General features: G+C 34.8%; 1 protein-coding gene across 44 annotated transcripts in view; it reads left to right on the top strand.

Annotated features, from left to right (window-relative positions):
• LRRC4C (leucine rich repeat containing 4C) overlaps nucleotides 1-23215 on the top strand; it is a 1379884-nt gene that overhangs the window by 427444 nt on the left and 929225 nt on the right. For 38 of the 44 annotated variants that reach the window (XR_013523383.1, XR_013523384.1, XM_035264275.3 and 35 more), the window contains one exon: nucleotides 105-293. The exons of the other annotated variants lie outside the window; for them this stretch is intronic. The gene's annotated coding sequence lies outside the window, so the exon portion shown is untranslated. The remainder of the gene's footprint in view (nucleotides 1-104; nucleotides 294-23215) is intronic. 44 annotated transcript variants of the gene reach the window in all.

Raw genomic sequence — 23215 nt, 5'->3', positions numbered from 1 at the left:
AAAGTTTAATTTAAGTTTTAATTTAAGTTTGTAACCTTAGCCACAATCAGCATCTGAGGGGATGAGGAAGTGCTGTTTACAATTTAAAAACGTATTCTTTCTAGGCATGTTGATGGTGGTGTGGTCTACAGCCATAAATTGCAAGAGCCAAGATGATTTGACTGCCTCTTCCTGTCTATGATCTGCCTATTTGGGGGTCCAACTCAACCTCTGAGAATCAAGTTCTCCCATGTCCATTGTAGGCACTTCTGGAACATAAGAAGGAACAGATCAGCCTCATCAAATCAAATACTGTGAGTTCAATCCTCTCCTTATCATGCCAAAAAAGAGAGTCTATTCTGCATAATCCTTTTGGATTTCTATGAGACTTGCATAAAGCAAAGAAGCTAAAAAAGAAAAAAACAACAACAAACAAAAACAAAAAACAGGTGGCAGTAGTTCATTGGAATGCAAAGGTGCTAACCAGGGGCTCCTTTCATCTAGTAATTGCCTCATGGTTCACAATTACTCTCCATGCCAATTATGACAAGATAGATGTCTTTCCATGTGGTAGCGACTGAAAGACAGCTGCTTGTTTACAACCAGTCATTTGGGTGTCTGTGATTGTCTGAGGTTTTTAATGCAGGGTAGAAACATTTAACAAAAAAAAAAAAGAAGAAGAAGAAGGTGTCCCTGTGACTGACACAAATTTTGATATGAAACATAGGTCATCACGCAACTCCGACTCTGAGTCTATTGCCCATTAGCAAATGGGAGATTTCATTACCAGCACAGCCCCCTGAAGATCTAAGACAAAATTAATATGAGTGAAACACAGAAAAATATTAGCGAGAAGGTGATGAAGAAGGGAGCTTTAGGGAGGTGGAGAGAGCCCAGTTTCGGCAAGGAAATGTGCATTAGACAGTGAATTATGCTTCAATTTAAATCTTTCCACCTACACTCCTTATGGTCTCTCCATGTGGCTCATTTTTGCTCTGACTTTTAAGTTAAGCAACTTAAAATTGTAAATTAGAGAAAAATTTGTTTTGTGTAGGAACATAAAATTAGAGGCCTATAAAGGGACTCAGAGGTCAGCTTTTGGTGATTGTTTATATCAACTGACAATAGACCTTTGAGCAAATTTGCTCTCTGGTTTGCCACACCTGGTTTCTCGGCCCATGGAAGGTCTTTACATTTGATTACAAGCACCTTGTGACTGCGATTCAAAACTATTTCAGAAACACTGCAGGTCTGCTAACATCTGGCAAAGATGTATCATAATGGAACAAGTAGTTTGTCCTATATCAAAGAAGAGATATTCAAGACAAATAAAGATTAAATAGTAAACTCTTGTAACTGTAAACCATTTTAGTTGGAAAGAGATTAAAGCTCTTTCTGCTTCTTTTATTTAATTTAGAGATCTGTGCTAGGTGGGTAAATTTTGATTTGGGAAATTTATCTTTTAATAAGCTACAGCTGCAGATGGCCAACAAACTAGACCCATAAAATGTTCAAAAGTGTACATATATTTAAGTAGATCATATGTGTCAGTGTTTGAGTCTATAATTGCATGAGTATATATATTTGAGTGTATGAGTACAATTGTGACACTGTGAGTATGTTTGTGAGCATGTGTGAATATTAAGTATAAGCTTCCAGTCTGTGAGTGTGTTTGTACATATTCATTTATGTGTTTGAGTGTATGTGTACATATGAAAGAATACGTGAGTGTATATGTTTATATATGTCTATGTGAGTGTGCACATTTCTGTGTATGTTTGTGTATGTATCAGGTCTTGGATTAGAATTCAGCCACTTATTGATGGTAACTTCTCTCTTAATAAGGTGACATAATGTATGTAATAATCTTCATAAAATCTAGAGTGCTATACAAGTCAAGTCTAATTCATTATTACGGATACATAAAACATACTATTTTACAGCTTTACAACTGGAACAGTGCTGTACTTCAGTCACTATACTCTCTGAATGCCTATATGTAGTCAGAAAATTCAATCTAAATGTTTATCCATTATCTGAAATGTAACTTCTATATCCTTTCTCTCATTCTTAATTCATAAGACTTCCTTTCCCAGTATTTCTGAAAAGATATCTTTACGACCATTTAAAGTGAGCTCTTCTGCTTGGTCTATTGTTTACCCCTTTACTTGGCACCGGTAACTATAACCAATCTTGCTATATGAATTTCCCATTAATATTTTGCAGTTGTGGGAGAAGGTACTCCCCTCTGTGTGCTCAACTGGAACAAGTGTTGCTTGTACGTATATAAAAGTGGTCCAAATGTGATGGTTCTCCTTTCTTAAAAGCTTATTTAAAGTTAACTTTGTGGGTGACCTCTTGAATTCTAAAAAAAATTTCTTTTTTCATTTTTTTGAGACAGTCTTGCTCTGTCACCCAGGCTGGAGTGCAGTGGTGTGATCTTGGCTTACTGCAACCTCCACCTCCTGGGTTCAAATGATTCTCCTGCTTCCATCTCCAGAGTAGCTGGGACTACAGGTGTGTCCCAAATTTTTTGTATTTTTAACAGAGATGGGGTTTCACCATGTTAGCCAGGATGGTTTCTATCTCCTGACCTTGTGATCCACCCTCCTCGGCCTCCCAAAGTGCTGGGATTATAGGTTTGAGCCACCACGCCCAGCCAACAAATTCCTTTTAATAGCAATCTTTTTCTTAAGATTCAATTTAGTGCTTTTTTAAACCCAGGTGGTGTGATGATGTGAGTGTATCTGCATAGAATATAGCTAGGGTTTTCTGAGGCATGTGTTTCTCCCTTTAAAAAATCAAGACAAACAAAGTCTTAAACTAGGAAGACATTCATGCTTCTTAGAAATTTAGTTTAGCTTCAAGAGTCATTAAATACCAAAGAAGGTGGTGTATATTTAATCAGTTGGAATATTTTGGATTGAGTTGAGTCAATATCAAACCCTTTGGTTTTCTAAAATGTCACACTTTGTATAAATTGGAGGTGTTGAGAAAGAAGGTGACAAGCAGTGTATGTACTTTTAGTTTCAGGTTGAGAAGTCTTTCACCACAAGGCTTTCCCTTTATTTGAACTCCTTTTTCTTGGCTAAAGTATGGAGGCTGAACAGTCTGATTAAAGTCCAAGAAAACTGCTAAAGTGAAATGTGTGTTTCAGTTGAGAACTGCTGTTGAGAGACTGTCGTTCACTTTTAAGCACAATGCTGAATTAAGTCAGTAAAACATTGATTGGTTCTTTGCTATATGTAAAATCTTGGTCAATGTCGTTTTTGCTTTTGTGCATGTGGACACTTGAAAGACCTCAAGGCACTGTACATAGCAGACATTCAGTAAATACTCGCTTATTCACTGCCTGACTAATCCCACGTTTCTTTATGTTTTTAAATTAGCATTCTTTTGAAAATTTGATAGAACCATTTCCTAGAAAAAGCCACGTGTAAATACATACACAGTGAAGAATTAGAGATCTCCTAATACCGCATTGTGAATACACAGAGGTTCATCAACCTCCATGTACATTCCCTAAACCAACTCAAGTCATATTTTTATACAAGCAGAAACTGAAATCAAGAGGTCAAATCCCTCATGGAGACCTGGTATCAAGTAGTAAGTAGTTTCTGTGGTAAGCTGGTGAGCATAAAACCCCCTCTAAAAGGGGTCCCTTACTTCATTCTAGCCAATTTTTGGCAGGTAGGAAAGTCAGCTCAATGCTGTCAGATTTCCTGGTAGATTTCCATGTATGTTAAGAGAAGCATAAAATATTGTTCATTTGCTAAAATGCAAAATTTCTTAATTTTAAATAGTGGTAACTAACCCAATATTTACACAATATTGAGTTGACCAGACAAACTGTCCTAATAGCCTATTTCTGGTAGTAGGCCAACAGTTCATTATTGCTCTTCCAAATATTATACTTTATATATGTTCAGAGTTTTTCATTCACATAACAAATATTTTCTAAGCTTTATTATATTCTAAAGCTTAGGCCTCACTCATAAAACATACTAAAGTGAATACTGGAACATTTGACATCCCTGAACTTAATACAGATGCGTAAATACATTATACACAAAAAAAATTTATGCAGCTGTTTATGTGGAGAAAACAATATGTAAACAATCTTTAGGACTGAAACAAAAAAGACAGTCTTCTGAGTTCTCTGATGGTTTGCTGAATTCTTATCATGTTACCCAATTTGACCTGGCACACAGTAAGGTTGTATATACCCTCTGTGGAGTCCATGACTGCCTGGCCATATGCAGAAGAATGAAACTAGACCCTTGCCTTTTACCATATACAAAAAATAACTTGAGATTTAAATGGAAGACCTCAAACTATAAAAATCTTAGACGAAACCTAGGAATACCCGTCTTGATATCAAGCCTTGGCAAAGAATTTTTGGCTAAGTCCCCAAAAGCAATTGCGACAAAAACAAAAATTGACAAGAGGGATCTAATTAAACTAAAGAGCTTCTGCACAGCGAAAGAAACTGTCAGGAGAAGGGGTGAGGGGAAGGTGAGAGTGACCTTCTCTTTCCCGTTGTTTTTCCAAATGCCAGGGTGCCGTATTTGGGGGTAGCATATCCTAACCCCCATCAACATTTTAATTAAAACACTTTTGGGGGCTGAGATTTCTTCATGCTGAATGTATGTATGTATGTATGTATGTATGTATGTATGTATGTATGTGTATGTGCACATGTATCTAGTTTATGTAAGTAAATGTACATTTCTTTCCTTCTGTTTCTACGTTTATGAGCTTGAACTTGCAAAAGTCACCTAGTGATAGTCTGTAAATGTCAGTATTGCCAAAGGGTGCCCTTAAATATGCTATTCTTTTTGATTCTCTCTCATTAGAACAAACCAGCTTTCATCTTGTAGCATACATGATAGTGCCAGACTTATACTAGGCAACAAGAAAACGTTAAGCTGAACTGGGAGTGGCAAATAAAGTGGGAACAAGGCTAAGGAAACACCTCACCCAGAGAATTTATAACCTGGTGGGAAATTAGCATTGAAAATGTAAATGAGGTTAGGGAAATTAAGAGGATTAGCTGGCTTATAGGGATTTATACAAAAATAAAGAGAAGATCACTGAAAACCTTTGGGACCTGCTCCCCCTCAACAGAATTAAAGCTGGTTTTTAGATGTGTGTGTGTTTCTCTTGTTTTGCCACTACTTCTAATTTGAAGGTATTGAACCAGAAATTACAAATTGTTCTCAGAGACTGTATTTGCTCTATGTACCTAAATATGCCATCTATGTCCAGAAGTACACCCAGGGAAGCTCGCCTGCTTGATTGTTTCCTTGTGATTTGAATTATTATGAATGCCAACTTTCTGGGATTCCATTCCCAGTCTTTTTAGATTGTCTCATAGATGCAGACAACATGTTAGAAATAATGATTTTTGTGCACAGGTCCTCTGTGGTGGTTGGACATTTACTTCAGGGTTGACTGAAGAATAATTGAGCTTTAGGGCATGTCATGTAAAAATTTAAAACCAACAAAAAAAGGAGGAAATAAATGTGGGTAAAAATCCAGGCAAATATGAATGCATACTTACAGACTGACTCCAATCTATATTTAGTGGGTGGTTCTCACATGGCCAGAAAACCTAACTGGGTAGATTAAAAGGAAATAAAATTAAGTACGCTGAATTCAGGTGTACTTGAAATTGAAGCCAGCGCACTCACCTGCTATATGTGTGATCTTGAGCAATTTAGCTTTTCTAAGACTCAGTTTCCTTTACTAGAAAAGGGAATTTGTTGGGTTACTTAGACAATTAAATGAGGTAGTATGAGCAAATGTCTTAGTGTGTGTGTGTGTGTGTGTGTGTGTGTGTGTGTGTGTGAAAGAGAGGACAAGAAGAAAGTTCAGCAAGCATGTATGCTAGATGGCCAAAAACACATAAAGAAAATCTAGGGTGAGGCACAGTGACACACAGCTGTAATCACACACTTTGGAAGGCCAAAGCAAGAGGATCACTTGAGACCAGGAGGTCGAGTCTGCTATGAGCCATGGACATACTACTATATACTCTAGCCTGTGGGTAACAGAGTGAGACTTTGTTTGAAAAACAAACCTCCTGCCCCACAGAGAGAGAGAGAGATAGAGAGAGAGAGAGAGAGAGAAAGAAAGAGAAAGAAAGAGGAAGGAAGGAAGGAAGGAAGGAAGGAAGGAAGGAAGGAAGGAAGGAAGGAAGGAGAGAAAGAGAGAGAGAGAGAGAAAAAAAAAATTTGAACATTCACATTCCATTGAGGCATTATCAGAAAAAAAAAACAAAACATCAAAGATAGGTGATTGGGAAGAATGCATCTTATCAAGAGACAACCATGAATCTGGCATTGATTTAGAAATATTTTCTAATTTAATTTATAATACAATGAATAGATAACATTTGTTTATATTGCACAGAAAGGGCAACATGAGAGAAAAAATGCCTTTGATGGCACAGCCTGTATCAGCAAAAATTATGAAAAACTTTTAAATGAATCAACAAGATTATTAGGTATTTTAAGTAAAAAAACTAGGCATTGTTTATTGGGTACCTTCCAGGTTATTTACTTCTGTTGTATTTGAGCCTTTCATTGTCTTTGAGCTACCTTATAAGTCTATAAATTGTAAAAACTGTGATGCAAATGCTTTATGCCCATAAATGTGCACTTGAATTCTTTCCTTTGAAGCAACACATGATTCCTTGATCCTCCCCCACTAGTGAAAAATCTAAATGTGCATCTGCTCATAAACTTATTTAACCAGTTCTGTTTAATATATATGAGTGATACTTTAAATTCTTCTTTCAAACTATTGTGACATCATTTAGGTTTCCTTATTAATGAATGAATTAAAATATTTGACATGATTTTATTTTATATTTGTATTTAATTCATATTTTAACTTTTAAAAAATGCTTCCTTCAGCATCTGTGTTGGTTGGTGCTAAATTTGAACCTCAGTCTGATGTCAACACCTATACTACTTTTCATTCTATCCTGTATCCTAAAACAATTTAGAAAGACAAGAAAAGAAAAAAAGCAAATCTAAGTTAAATTTCTCTTTTCCATCAAAAGGAGAGAAGATTCCAGGTTGTTATTAATCCTTTAGAGTATTGAAACAGCATAAATTGTTACAGAAACCCACTACAAAAGATCCTATAAGTTTCTTAAAATGAAATAACAGTTAAAGACACCTGTAACTGAGAGAAAGGAAGAAAGTAGATGTAAATAATGAGGAAAAATTCTGTTTTCTTTGGGCCGTTATTCACCTTTCCAAGTCAATTTATCTGCTATAATGCCTTGAAAACACTTTGTAATCATTGCCTAGCATCTTCAAAAAAATCTAAAATATACTTGAATTAATTTAAAAACCCTGAATGAGTTTAAGCATGAAGTCTACTGTAACTTTACATGCCTCTGAAATAATTACCAAAGAGTTTATATCTGACCATAATTATTGAAGAATATTCACATTCCAACTCTTATAGAAATCTCTGACCTTCTGATATCCTTTGTCATCATTTTTTTTAAAAACCACAGAAGACAATTTTTTAAAAAGAAGTTTTAGCCAATTTCTTCTAAACATAAATTCCAAGGAGTTTTTACAGTTACATTTTTATATTTCAAGAATACTGAGTCCTAATGGGCTCTAATATTTATGAGTTTCCCTATTCTTAATTTTCTGTCATTTCTCTTAACTGGTAAATATTTTGTCTTTCTGCCTACAGATGGTTTCAAGGGTATTACAACTATTTTACGTAAAGCATGCATTGAATACATTATTTATATTAATGTTTTCAATTTCAATTTCAATTCAATTCTACATATTTGTTGCTTTAAAATATTTAGCTCTTTGGTTTCAGTTTTCTTATTTTTAAACAAGTAAATTTGGTTTAGAATATGTGTGTGTGTGTGTGTGTGTACTTATTTCTAATTCTAATATTTCAATTATTTTGATAATTGGTCTCTATATGTGTATGGATGTCTATTTATCCTGCTTCCTCTCAGTTAACCTCTCCCCAGAGTTCATATTTAAAATATCACAGCCATAAAAAGGAACAAGATCATGTCCTTTGTAGGGACATGGATGGAGCTGGAAGCCATTATCCTCAGGAAACGTAACACGGGAACCAATAACTAAACACCTCATGCTCTCACTTTTAAGTGGGAATTGAACAATGAAAACACATGGATATAGGGAGGGAAGCAACACCCATTGGGGACTGTCTAGGGGGAGGGAAGTTCAAGGGGAGAGAGAACATTAGAAAAAATATCTAATACTTGCTGGCCTTAATACCTAGGTGATGGGTTGATAGGTGCAGCAAATCACCATGGCACATATTTACCTACGTAACAAATCTGCACATCCTGCACATGTACCCATGGAACTTAAATAAAATAAAATTAAATTGTATATAAAAATGAAGACAAAATAACATGACAACAACAAAAAATAAAATAAAATAAAATACCAACAACCCAAAGAAAATCAAAATTGCAATTATCAAACCTATAGCATAAAATAAAACATGATAGCTTCAAGAAACCATGAAGCAAATTTTGGATATACTTGTTATCTGGCAATTTAATTAATATTAGAATATTTCTTCAATATAGGAACTGAGAACAAAACTATGATGTGGCACACTTGACCACTGTGAAATCAGACTGTATAACAGCTGTACTCCTGGTTGGCTAAAAGAGAAGAGACAAAACAATACATTGATGGTGTGTGTGTGTGTGTGTGTGTGTGTGTGTGTGTATTGTTGATATGTGTCGTAACCTGTTTTCCATTCCTACAACAGAATAGCACTGGGTATTTCATAAAGAAACACTGTTTGCACAGTTTGGGAGGCTACAAAGTCCAAGAGCATGCATGTCACCATCATCTCGTGAGGACTTTCTTGTTTCGTCATAACATGGCAGAAGATATCATACCAGGAGAAGGCAAGACAAGTTGGCCAGAGAGAGCTCTCTTTCATAATAAAGCCACTCCCAGGATAATGGCCCTTTTCTGTGATAGCCACATTAATCCATCAAATAGGGCAGAGCCCTCATTAATCCATTAATCCAAGTTTCCAACACATAAACATTTGGGGGACACATGTAAACCATAGCAATGTATCAATAAAAATGATAAAGACTTTGAAAATAAAGGTTTGTTAATTCTAAAATAAAATATTAATAGTTAAGTACCTACTGACTCAATAACATAAATTTTACTAATTTGGTAAGTTTGTTTTATTTTTTGTCATTCTTAAAAATTGTAGATTCTAAAATTATTCGTAGGTTAGATTTTTCTCACTTAGTGTTCACAGCCACAAAATTATACCCAACTCTAAACTGTACTTTTTGCCAACTTAATTCCAAAAGAAGTTTTGATAAAATTCTTTCAATGTTTTTATTTCCAATATTGTATTTACATATTATCTTTAATGTGGGATATCAGTGCATTTTAATGTGTTTCATGAGATGTAGAGAATCTAGAAGAAATGCTCCAAAAATAAGTGCCTTGGCTTCCCTGGGTACTAAAACAACTCTGGGCGTTACCTTTGATAAAAGTGCCTGAGGCTTGGTTTGGATATATAAAAGTGGTGGACAAATGCTCGCTTTGATTGAGACTCAGAGGATTATCAGGATGTGGGATATTCACCTGAAAGTCCCATGTGAACCAGGGTGAAATGGTCACCCTGTGTATAATTTTCTGGGAGCATCGTGGGATGCATGGAAGCACAGTGATTCTGCTGAGATGTATTCCAGCTCAACCTTGTACTTTACTCATCCATAAGCTTGTGGCTTTCTATGTTCTGATTCCTTACATAGTGACCTGCTTCCTTTATACTGACTAGTTTTGCCTTGTATTTTCTCTTCTCAGTGCTTAGGCATACCTGTGACTCCAGTTAACAAGCATTTCACCTTTATGCTTGTGGCTTCTTTCATCTTCCCATGTTCTAGTTTTTCAGACCAGTTTCATTATAACTAAATTCTGAAATGACTTCAGGATCTTTTTTCCTCAGTCTTCCCCTTGAGGATCTAAAGCAAGTATAAGAAGTTAGCTCTTACTCTCAAAGATTCTCTTATGATAATCATAAGAATGAGGCTGTGATTGGAGACAGAAATGAACAATTAAGTATGTAAAAAGTAGAACCTTCTGTTTTGGTAAGTGTGCTGGTCGTATTTCGTGGTATCAGCTAAGGATGAATATTTTTTCTAGTCCAAAAACAAGGAATGAGGTTTATAAAATGCTAATGAAAATGATGCTTTTTATGAAAATGATGCTTACTTATATGTCGATTATGACTGAATGTGTGAATAAGTTGTTTACTTAGATCAACAAAATGGAATTATCTTTATAAATGCTTAATTAAAATGAGTAAAGCAAATGCATTCACCATAACTAATTTAAATTATAACCCAGATGTGAAAATTTACTGCAATGTGTTATTACTTGTGGCTTTTTCCCCCTTTTCTTAGTTACTAAATGATTAGTGACATCTATAATATCTATTGAATGAAAATAACTGGGTTCCCTTCATGGGCTGCATATTTTTGACATCTTAATATATGTACTATAAAGTGACACTGGGTCAGTTAGACCCATTGATGAACCAATTTTGGAAATACCATTATCTTTTTCAAAGATTTTATTAAGAACAGTCAATACTGCAAATTTTAAAACAATTTTTATCACAGTAGAAATGTTAAAACAATTAATCTAAAAAAAAACCCACAATTAAAAGTTTTATCAAATCCTTCTCTGTTAGGATTTATATAGGGTTTCAGGTTGGAGTGAATTTGTCAAGGATATTTTGGAATTATAAGTTAGATGAGTGTAAATTGCATAATGAAAAAAGAAACATCTAAGCAATTGCTTCCCAGAATTATGATGCATATAACTTCGACCTAAAGATTCAGCTCCAAATACTCTTGACTCAGGAAGCACAAATCTCACCCCTGCTACCCCACAGAGGCTCTGAGATTCATCTGGGGCAGAGGGATTGGAATTGAGTCCGGAATGAACTCGTAGGTTCTCTCAAGTCCATCAAACTGCAGCTTTCCCCAAAATTCCCATTGTGTGTTACATATGCCTAAGTTATTTTTTCTTCTGTTTGTCCCTGGTTTTCTTCCTTGAATCCCAGCTCAACTGGGGAATCTCTCAACCTAGCTGCGCCTCGAACTGCTATGCCCATGAGGAAATTTTCTGAAATCCGAGGTTTTTGTCTCCAATCCTGCTGTATATTTTTTAACTAGAGTGATGACAGTACAACGTGACTGTATCACCTTCACTCGCAGACAGCTTCTGGCATGTTTCCGTAACTCTACAGCTATGGGGAACAGCCCAATTTATGCTGCTCTTTCTAGAACGTGGCTACTTAGACTGCTGATTTTCCAAATGGAGGTTGCAAATTGGTATTTCAATCCAAATTTTCCCTGATCTTAGCTTTCTGCTTTCTACCCACTGGATTTAGTAAGCATCCAGCATGTCCCAATACTGAGCTTGCACTGATTATTAAAATAGACCTGGTATAGTTTATTTTGTGTCAAGCTGCCATAGTGGGTAGTATTACATTCAAAGGACCTGAGTTATAACATTCGATCTATGATTTGTCCACTGAATAAACTTGTCGGGCAATATATACACTGAGCCACTTTTTCATCATGCTTAAATTATAATCTCTAAAATGTTTGTTTTACAGTTTAAAGGATGTAACATATATAAGTAGTCCTTTGTACTATATGATCATTAGATATTTTATTTTTTTTTTAGCAAAGATATTCTGGGTGTTCATAAGAGATTAGACACTACACTAGTGCTCACCATATAGAAGTGAACTGACACAGCCCAAAGAGTCTATAGTCCAGACAGGAGGCAGAATGATAGCAGATGTTGTTATCAGCGACTATAGTAATGGTAGCTTCTGCAGTAACTGTGGGTCATTGTTCAACCCTTGGCCTTTTCAGCCACACTGTACAAATACCTACTACTCATTTTAAATAAAATCAACTTCAGGTGGAGAGGACTTCTGTTCTAAGGAGCCTTGTGAAAGTAATAGCATGATTTTTCTTAAAAGCTACTTGGTATGAGCAGTATCTCGGCCAAAGTTCTGCTTGGTAATTTATACCAATGTGTCTTACATTTTCTTCAGCGAGCCTAATTAAAGTGAGATAAGGAAAACCAAGAGAGAAGCACAGTGCTTTCAAAGCCAGAAAAATTTGAGAAAGACAAATGCATTTTTAAGTGGTTTTAAACCTAACAGCTGACCTCATGTATAATGAAAGTTTTAGAGTGTATATAACTACATATATAATATATATGTGTGTGGGTGTGTATACATACATATGTGTATATGTGTGTGTATAACAGTGCCCCAGAGATGTATATACACACACACATTTTATTTCTCATAATCTGATTTTGTTTCTTTTTCCAAGTACATGTATGCATATTTTAAGTAAGAAATGTATCTTGAAATCACACACGATGGTAGAAAACAAGATCTACTATTTGAAAGGCTTCACCAAGAGGCTAATGATTTAGCTACTCCATCTATGTTTTATCTCTGTTTGTGTTGGTACTTGATGGCAAGAAAAGAGTTATGATTGTCACTTTAGCATGTTTTATTTCTTTCGGTTGGGAGATTTATACAGTGAGTCTGGTGTTGTGAAAGTCTCCCTTCTGCAATTCTACCTAGGCTTTTGATACAGCGAAAGAAGGTCAATCCCTAAGGGTGTCGTGGTGGGTTATGATACAGGTCTGAACATGATCAAATGCAACATTTCAGAAGACTGGAGGATTTCTTTTGAGGCTCTTTGCACCGAATTACTCTCCTATTTTCTCCCTTAGGTTTAATATTTTAACTCCATTCTCTTGAGGAATAGCTGCATAGCTCCACATGCAAAAATAATGAATTGAAAATGTATAGAAAGTATGTCCCATTGTTTTCTGCAAAGCTCTGCCTTTTTCACTGCTGCTTTTCATATTTTGAACTAGCAGTGAAAATTTTGAACTTTATTGCCACAATTAATTATACATATCTTTTTTTTACGACTTTTATTATAGGTGGCAATTTAAAAAGAGGTGAGCGCTGAATTGCAAAATATACATACCAAGTTACATTTCTGGATGATATTTTCCTTCTAAGCTTTATTCTCCCTGCAATATCTAGCTTCCCTTCTTAGCCTGGCAAATTTCTATTTGTCTTCGGATAGTTCTCAAAAATTATCTTTCTTATGAATCGATTTTCTCTCTTTCTTCCACATACCTTAGTTTGTATTGGCTCCCTCGTGCCTTCCCAGCCCATGTTTCCACACTTACACCATTTATTCACTTAACACACTATTTAAGCAAACATATATTGAATGCTTATAGTGTCCTGGAATATTCTATGTTGACATTACCTGTTTGCAATAGTCCTCCACATAGTTAAGTGTCTTACATGGAGAAATCAAGTGTGATTTATCTTCCAGTCTCCAGATACCAGCCCTGTTCTAGAAACAGTAGATACTTAATTAATATTTGTTGTTATGAATCACTGATAGAAGCTGCAGAGTAGTCTTACCAAAGCTAATGTAATTACAAGGTTAAATGAACCAACATTCTCTGTGTTACTCTTAAATGATTTGATCATTATAATTTGTAAATATAGTTGTATTCAAAATTGAATAGAAAACAGACCCATCACAGAAAGTTAAAACTAAAAATACTAGCAGCCTGAATGAAAATGCTAATGTCAGTGCTCTCAAGACAGCAGCTGTTGAGCAGTATACCCCTTAGAATATATTTTGCTTGACTGTTTGATAGGCCCACACAGTGTTTTAAGGGGCATAAAACTAGACAGGTGTTGTGCTTGTGTAAGCGTATAAACAACTTATCATCTACTGCCTTACAGACTGCATATGCTATGTGTATACACCTTAAAAGTCTTTGAGCTTGGGAACTCCTACTATCTGGTTTACAGATATGCTTCCGCATATAAACCCTGCTGCTTTGTCAGCACATCTATTCAATTGTAATGTAATTGACTAGTTCAGGAAACATCTTAGCTACTAAAAAATAGGCTTTTGTATCAATTGTACAAATCATGTCTTACTTAAAGTCTATTTTGGATAAAACAGACAATTAATTGTTAAAATATTTCTGGCAGTGTATTTCCTAAGCGCATACATATACAAAGACATGTATACATGAATGTATATATGTATAAATTTGTGATCCTGAGTCCCATTTCCAGACAAATTACCAATTTATCTTATAATCATGTGTCTATCCCACATCTTCTCTATGGACATCAGAGGAGGATCTTCTTCATTCCATAAAATAAATACATACAGAAATAATGTATTGTTTCAGTTTAAAAGATCAAGTAATATATTTGCCCAAATGGAAAAGAAAAAAGGCATTCTAAGCATAAGGGAACATGTGAATAAAGCGTCAGAAAAGTAAAATTATTGGATAAATTAGCTACTAGTATGTTGAAAGACACTGGAGGAGGACTTGAGGCCCTCTTTAAGGCTTTGAATGGCAAAGTTGAGTTTCTGCTTGATCCTGTTTCATTCCCATTTCAGTACGTGTGTGTGTGTGTGTGTGTGTGTGTGTTGTGTGTGCACACACGTGTGTGTGCTGTGAATACTAAAAATACGTCCTGTTTTAGAAAGGAAAGTGACAACATTGTGTGGAATAAATCTAAGCAGAGAAAGGCTGAAGTGATGACAAGCAAAAATAAAATTGCAACAATACTGAGGGGGAACTCCTGGAAGCAGAAATAGAGCAAATAGAATTTGAGAGAACATACATTTGCAGACAAAGTAGAAAGAAATGTAGATTCTTTCTATTTAATAAAAGTCTATTTGGAAATGAAACTTTTCAAGACCTTGGCCCCATCTCTTTGGCAATATTTGTAGAAGTTTTTTTTTTTTTTTTTTTTTTTTTTTAATGCATAGGTTGGTGTTTGCTTATCTAAATATGCTGGAGTTCTTTACCAGGTTAGTTAGCATTTAAATATTTATATTTTAATCATAAAATATAGTTTATTTTTTAAATAATGGAGGATACTTCCAGTCTAAAGAATGGCATTTCTAGAGGGAATTACATTTGGTCAAAATATTTTTTTCTTTATGTGACTTGCTTTCATCAACAAATGACATCCTTTTATGCTAGGTACGGTTCTAGGCCGTGAGCAGGTCATAGTGGGTAGCACTTCTCTTCTCTCCTTCAGCCTACCTTTTAGATGAGGATTCTCATTATTAACTTCTAAATTGCTTTTTGGGTTTTTAATTAATACTTTAATTTTTATACACTGTAAATTAAGAACACTACTCCAGTGGTCCTTGAATGAGACAACAACATGAAGAAAAACTAAATAATTCTAAACTGTTCAAACTCCCTCTTGAGAAATTGTGAATAAAGAATAAAATGTCCAATGCCCAGGTATTAAAAGGGCAAATTAAAAAACTCCATGTTCCTCAACAGTGTTCACATTGAGTTATCAATATTCTGTTACTCTATTTTAGGAAAATTATTTAGACTATTCCTATGATTGTTGAATTTTAGTAAAACAGTGTTTTCCTAAGAGAAAGTTACAACAAATAAATAAACTAATTTATATTTGCTTAGCTGGAGATGGATGATGCCTATGACATTGTAACCAAATAAGAAGATCTTAACGTCAAAATTATTGTGATGATTTAGCTCTTCTTGTTAACCGTTGTTTGGTGACCTTATTAGTTGTCTGCGTGTACGACATATGAGTGCATTATTTCATAACCTTCTGAGTGCTAAGTTTTAGATTGTTTTTTAATTAGCATTTTAATTGCTCATCAAAGTAATTGAAGACTGAGTCAGAAAATGGAGCATTTGCTATTCCTTTGGTACCAGTCAACTCTAAGTTTTCCCAAGGTCAAGTACCCTCCGGTAGTACTAAGAGAAGCTTGCTTTGCTTTGAAATCTTTGACATGATATGACAGTCAGTGGGCTATCATTTTTGAGAGCAGGGGATTATTTTTCCTTCTTTTTTAAAGTCTTATTTTAAAAATAGGGTGATTGTATTGCTATACAAAGAAAGGATTAGAGACAAATAGAATATCCCCTGTGATCTAGATTATGTCAAATTAGGCACTTGCACATTATTATGTTTGTTATAAAAAATACTTACTGAGTGACTTCATGTCACAAGCACTAGACTAGCAACACGTAAGATAAAAATTCTAATTATCAAGAGAAAAGAGAGAGTGTGGGTTTGGTTCCGGAATACTGCAATAAAGGAAATATCATAATAAGCCGAGTTGCAAGAAATTTTTGTTTTTTCAGTGCACATAAAAATCATGTTTATATTATACTATAGTCTGTTTAGTGCACAACATTCTGTCTGAAAAAAGTCCTAATTTTTTTACTATATTTTAAGTTTGGGGATATATGTGCAGAACAGGCAGATTTGTTACATAGGTATACACATGCCATGGTGGTTTGCTGAACCCTTCAATCCATCATCTACATTAGGTATTTCTTCTTATGCTATACCTCCCCTAGTCCCATGCCCCCCTACATGCCCCTGTGTGAGATGTTCGCCTCCCTGTCTCCATGTATTCTCATTGTTCAGTTCCCACTTATGAGAGAGAACATGTGGTATTTGGTTTTATGTGACTGTGTTAATTTGCTGAGAATGATGATTTCTAGCTTCATCATGTCCCTGCAAAGGACATGAACATCCTTTTTTATGGCTTCTTAGTATTCCATGGTGTATATGTACCACATTTTCTTTATTCAGTCTATCATTGATGTGCATTTAGGTAGGTTCCAATTCTTCGCTATTGTGAACAGTGCTGCAATAAACATTTGTGTGTATGTGTCTTTGTAGCAGAATGATTTATAATCCTTTGTCTATATACCTAATATTGGGATTGCTGGTTCAAATGGTATTTCTGGTTCTAGATCATTGAGGAATAGCCACACTGTCCTCCACAATGGTTGAACTAATTTACACTCCCACCAGCAGTGTAAAAACGTTCCTGTTTCTTCACATCCTCTCCAGCATGTTGTTTTTCCTGACTTTTTAATGATCGCCATTCTAACTGGTGTGAGATGGTATCTTACTGTGGTTTTGATTTGAATTTCTCTAATGATCAGTGATGATGAGCTTTTTTTCATGTTTGTTGGCCACATAAATGTCTTCTTTTGAGAAGTGTCAATTCATACCCTTTACCCACTTTTAGATGAGGTTTTTTTTTTTCTTGTAAATTTGTTTAAGTTCCTTGTAGGTTCTGGATGTTAGCCCTTTGTCAGATAGATAAATTGCAAAAATTTTTTCCCATTATTTGGATTGCCTGTTCACTCTGATATAGTTTATTTTCCTGTGCACAAGCTGTTTATTTTAATTAGATCCCATTTGTCAATTTTGGCTTTTGTTGTCATTGCTTTTGGTGTTTCAGTCATGACATCTTTGCTGATGCCTATGTCCTGAATTGTATTACGTAGGTTTTCTTCTAGGGTTTTTATGGTTTTAGGTTTTACATTAAGTCTTTAATCCATCTTGAGTTAATTTTTGTATAAGGTATAAGGAAGGGACCAGTTTCAGTTTTCTGCATATGGCTAGCCAATTTTCCCAACCCCATTTGTTAAATAGGGAATGTCCTTAATTTAAAAATGCCTTTTTTTGGTAAAAAAAAAAAATGCTGGCAATATTCTGAGCCTATTGCAAGTCATAATCTTTTTTGTGGTGGAGGGTATTTTCTTGACTGGTCTTTTCTTGGCTGCTGAATGATCAAGGTGATAGTTACTGAAGGTTGGGATATTGGTGGCAATTTCTTAAAATAAGAAAGCCATGATGTTTGCCACATTAATTGACTTTTCCTTTTATGAAAGATTTCTCTGTGGCATGTGATGCTGTTTGATAGCATTTTACTCACCGTAAAAGTCCTTGCAAGTTTGGAATCATTCCTCAAATTCTGCCACTGCTTTATCAACTAAATTTATGGAATATTCTAAATCTCAAGAAATCACCTTTTTTGCTCATGCATCAGAAGAAACTTCTCACCATTTGAAGTTTGATCCTAAGATTGCAGCAATTCAATCGCATCTTCAGACTCCACTTCTGATTCCAGTTCTTTTGCTTTTTCCACCACATCTGCAGTTACTTCCTTAATGAGCTCTTAAACCCCTCAAAATCATCCATAATGCTTGGAATCAGCTTCCAGACTCCTGTTAACGTTGATATTTTGGCCTCCTCCCATGAAACACAAATGTTCTTAATGACATCTAGAATGGTACATTCTTTTCAGAAGGGTTTCAAAGTAGTTTGTCCAGATCTATCAGAATCATTATGTCAGCTATAATCTTATAAAATGTATTTCTTAAATAATAACACTTGAAGATAAAAATTACTCTTTGATCTAATGATGTTGCGTGAATAGCCCTGGAAACATTCATCTCTTCATACATCTTCCATCAGAGCTTTTGGATGACCAGGTGCATTGTCAACGAACAGTAATATTTTAAATGGTATCTTTTCTTCTGAGCAGAAGATATCAACAGTGGGGTTAAAGTGTCAATAAACCACTAAAGTATCAATAAACCAAAAACCTATCTATCTGTTTACGGCATGGGATTAAAGTATCAATAAACCGTTGGTTTTTTTGATTAATCCCATGCCGTAAACAGATAGGCTGTCTTCCAGGCTATGTTATTCCATTTATAGAGCACAGCCACCAAACCTTAAAGCTTTGAAAATAAACATTGTCTTTTTCTCTCTAGCTGTGAAAGTTCTAGATGATACCTTTTTTCAGTATACGGCTGTCTTCTTGACATGAAACACTTTTGTTTAATGTAGCCACCTTTCTCAATTATCTTCGTTAGATAATCTGGATAACTTGCAGGAGCGTCTGCATCAGCACTCACTGCTTCACCTTGCACTCTTATTTCATGGAGATGGCTTCTTTCCTTAAACCTCATTAACCAACTTCTGATAGCTTCAAACGTTTTCCAACTTTTCTTCTATAATTTTTTTTTAACTTTTAGTCTCATAGAATGAAGACAATTAGAGCATTGGTCTGGAATGGGCTTCCATTTAAGGGAATATTGTGGCTTGCTTGATCTTTTATACAGAGCATTAAAACTTTGCTCATATCAGCAATAAGGCTCTTTCATTTTCTTATCATTCATGTCTTTACTGGAGTGGCATTTTAATTTCCTTCAAGAGCTTTTCCTTTGCATTCGCAACTTGGCTAATTGTTTGGCACAAGAGACCTAGATTTTAACATATCTCTCTTGGCTTTCAACATGCCTTTCTCACTAAGTTTAATCATTTCTAGTTTTTAATTTAAAGTGAGAGATGTGAATCTCTTCCTGTCCCTGGCATACTTAAAGGCCATTGTAGGGTATTAATTGGCCTAATTTCAATATTGTTGTGTCTCAGAGAATAGAGAGGTCAATGGAGAGGGAGAAAGATGGGGGAAGAGCCAGTGAGTGGAGCAGTGAGAACACACACATTTATCTATTATCTATGCTGTCTTATAAGGGCTTGGTTTGTGGTTGCCCAAAACAATTACCATAGTAAGATCAAAGATCACTGATCCCAGATCACCATAACAGATATAATGACAATGGAAAATTTAAAATATTGTGAGAATTACTAAAATGTGACCCTGAAACAGGAAGTGAGTGTATATTGTTGAAAAAAAGTGGCGCCAATAAACGTGCCCAACACAAGGTTGCCACAGACGTCATTTGTAAAAAATTCAGTATCTGCAAAGCACAATAAAGCAAAGAAGTATAATATGGAGTATGTTCTGTAATCACTTATCTTATAGAATAAATAGGGAACTGTTTACCAAAATGGACATAAACAAATCAAAGATGCATCTACTAAATGGATCCTAGGAAGAAGCCGGTATAATGCAGTAGCCAAATGCTGAAATAAGGCATAAAGTTGCTGTGGTGTGAATATGAGGATTTTGACTTACTGCTAATGTGATTCTTTTTAAGCTTCAGTTACCTCAATGATGTCTGCGGATAAAGGAATGTGTCTTGGAAGGTCACTGTGAGAATTAAGTGAATTAATATTTATTAAGAATTTAGAACTGTCCCTGGAACATTTCAGTAATTTTATTATTTTGACAGTAAACACAAGATTAGCCCAGCTTTATATCTATAGTATGAAGACCAAGATTCCATGGCAACATTTGTGTTAAAAAATGAACATGCTTTTATCAGGCTTGAAATATTATCCAGGTTATTCTTCTTGATTTGAGCCATTTAGCTACTCTTTTATCAGGATGTAAAAAATTTTATATTTAATTCACATACCTGTTCATGCCCACTGGCTAATATTACATTATATCTTTACACAGAGTGTTTAGGAAACTAACATCTATACCCAGTAGCTACACTTAGGTAAGAAATAAACTTGGATGTTGTTTGGCTCTCAGAAAGGACTGTCTATATAATATGGATGATAAAGAAGGTAGTCACAAGAAAAATACTGAATTATTAAAGAATTGATCCAAACCCAATTTGAAAAAATGTTAATTGCTTGTCCAGTTTGATTATATCAACACCAGCCAGGTACTTTACAACGTAACAGAAGATACATGATGAATTTTTCATTAGTTTGGCCTGAACAGCAGATCTGATTTGGGGACTGTAGAAAAAGCTATTTTTGTATCTTTTTTCAAAATTCCAACATTTGTTTTTTCTGCTGCTCAGGCCATCAAGTCCTTGTCCCTACAATGCAGTCCTCAAGATAAGAGCAAAATTTTTCAACATGAGCAATTAATTTTGTCTCAATCTTATGTTAGGTGTGACCTAAAACATCTTTGGAAAACTTCGCTATCTTTTTTTTAGATTGTTTTATAACACACAATCTGAATAAGTATGCTTGCTATGCAAACATAATTTTAATATATTCCTCTGGATTTCTTTTCCAACCTTATCCCTGTGCCTAAGCTCCTTATGCCTAGATATTCTGGAATTGCTCTGCTTAGAATGTTATTCTGCCCTTGGGAAAATATAATATAGGGATGTTTTGCCACCATGTGCCATTTAATTGTTAGAGATTTATTTCATTTTTCAACATTTATAATTTAGAGATTACACTTCATCCCATTTAATTCTTTTACCATGGATGTGATTTAGTTGTTGTTGTTTGGATTTCCCTCATATGCCCACTTTTAGTTTCATTCTGAATCTTATTAACACAATTTTGTTTGGGGTGAGAATGCTACAAACTGCATATGATTGAATATTGATTTGACCAATATAATAATACTTGTTTTAGGAGGGTTTATTTCTCTATTTCAATTTGTTAATGTGATTTATATATTTTACCTTATATCTTTCAACTTTTTAAGTGTCCATTGGTAAACCAGTAAAAGACAGAGCCAGGGCTTGACATAGTGTTTTCTCGTGGTCTTAGTGATGTTCTCTTATTTCCTTCTATTTGTTTTATTTTTCAATAAATTAAAATGTGTTTTAGACTTTATATAGCTAGAATGCAGAGTTAAGATATATAACTTTGAGTTCATCAGTTTCTCCTTCTGGATTTTTACATACAGAGTTGTGAGTTAGTGATTTTCTGAGAGAAAGTGCAGTGGCACTAACCTGTGCCCTACAGAGAATTTATGACTATCCATGCCTTTTGCAGTTCATTGTTTTTCCACTCTGGCAGAAGAGTGCTCTCCTCATTTAAGGCATTTATAGCTTCTAAAATGTATTTTCCCTATTCATCAAGTTGATGAAGGGGGGAAAAGTTGCATTTCTGTTTCTAAAATCACAATTGAAAAATCTCTGCAGTTGCTTTCTTCAAATCTTCTCTTTCAAACTTTGAAATGCCCATTATTTTGGACCAAAGCTAGACCAGGGTAACTATTGACAGATTACCCACATGTATAAAGAACTTTGTGTGCTCTGATCGAAATAGGGTGTGTACTATTATATCTGGATTTTTTTCTTCCTGGTACTAGCACATGGCCGAACACCCTGATGGTGGTCTAATTTACATAATGATATATCATCTCCATCCTGACAAGGGCATCGAGGAAGAACATCGTGGACCTTGCTGTAGCGCTTGGAACACATAGTCTAGCTAGCTCAAAGTTCTATGTAAAAGGCAAGTCTGCTTGCTTACCTGTAACCCAGGTACTGTCAGCACACTCTAATTTTCCTCAGATTAAAGGTTCACTTTTTCTTTTATTTTTATTCTAAATTTCACTATTTTTTAAAGATAAAAACCTAAGACTCCCAGAACCTAACATCAACCAATGTTAATCCTGATAATTTGCTTCTACATGTTCTAAATATACATATATATGTATAATATATACAGAATATATGCATGTGTGCATATATATATGCAGAATATATGCATGTGTGCACACATATATATATATATGCACACATGCATATATTCTGTATATTCAGTAAGATAAATTGCTGTCATTACAGCTATATATATATATCTCTGTGAAAATATTATATACATACTATACAATATATATACCATAAAATATATGTACTAAAAATATCAAAATTGTACATATACACAGTATAAAAATCTAAGCCCATTAAATTAAAGTTAGCAAAAGCATTCAGAAAGACATTCCTATGGAGAGAGCTAAGATAAGAAACGGTGAATATCGAATCAAGTCAAAATGGATTATCTAACCATATACTATGTATTCAGCACTGTACTAGTACCATGGAGATACAACAAAATGGTTGATTTTCTTTCAAAATTTTCAATGCAAAGTGTTGATGCAAGGAAGCCCTTATTAGTGAGAATATATGAAACTATTGCTTAAAAGATTCTATGTTTGTGATGTATGATTGTCATGAAACTTAATACATAATGTTGACATGACACCTTCATGCATGTAGAAGGGTGTGGGGAAGGGATATTTTGTAAAAATTTACTAACTCCTGAGGTCAGTCACACAGAAAAAATTCTGTGTCTCAGGCAGAAAGGAAGAACTTTAAAGGATTGACCTTGGTGCATACAATTTGGGGATAATTCTTTCATTATCTGAACATAGTATTAGCATAATTTCTCAAAAGGCATTCATGGAGGCTTTATCTTGAGATAGGATATCTGAAATCATGGTGATATAATAGATTTGAATGTTATAAAGTAGATAATTTGAGTTTTGTGTATTAACCTCTTATCAACCATCAAATGGCGTTAAAATCTTGCATCCACTTAGGGTTTAGTATACGTCTTTGAAATGTTTCACTCTGCCTCATTAGTGTTAACAGAA

Source organism: Callithrix jacchus, chromosome 10, assembly GCF_049354715.1.
Source record: "Callithrix jacchus isolate 240 chromosome 10, calJac240_pri, whole genome shotgun sequence".
Classification (NCBI taxonomy): domain Eukaryota; kingdom Metazoa; phylum Chordata; class Mammalia; order Primates; family Cebidae; genus Callithrix; species Callithrix jacchus.
This window is presented reverse-complemented; position numbering and strand designations above follow the sequence as displayed.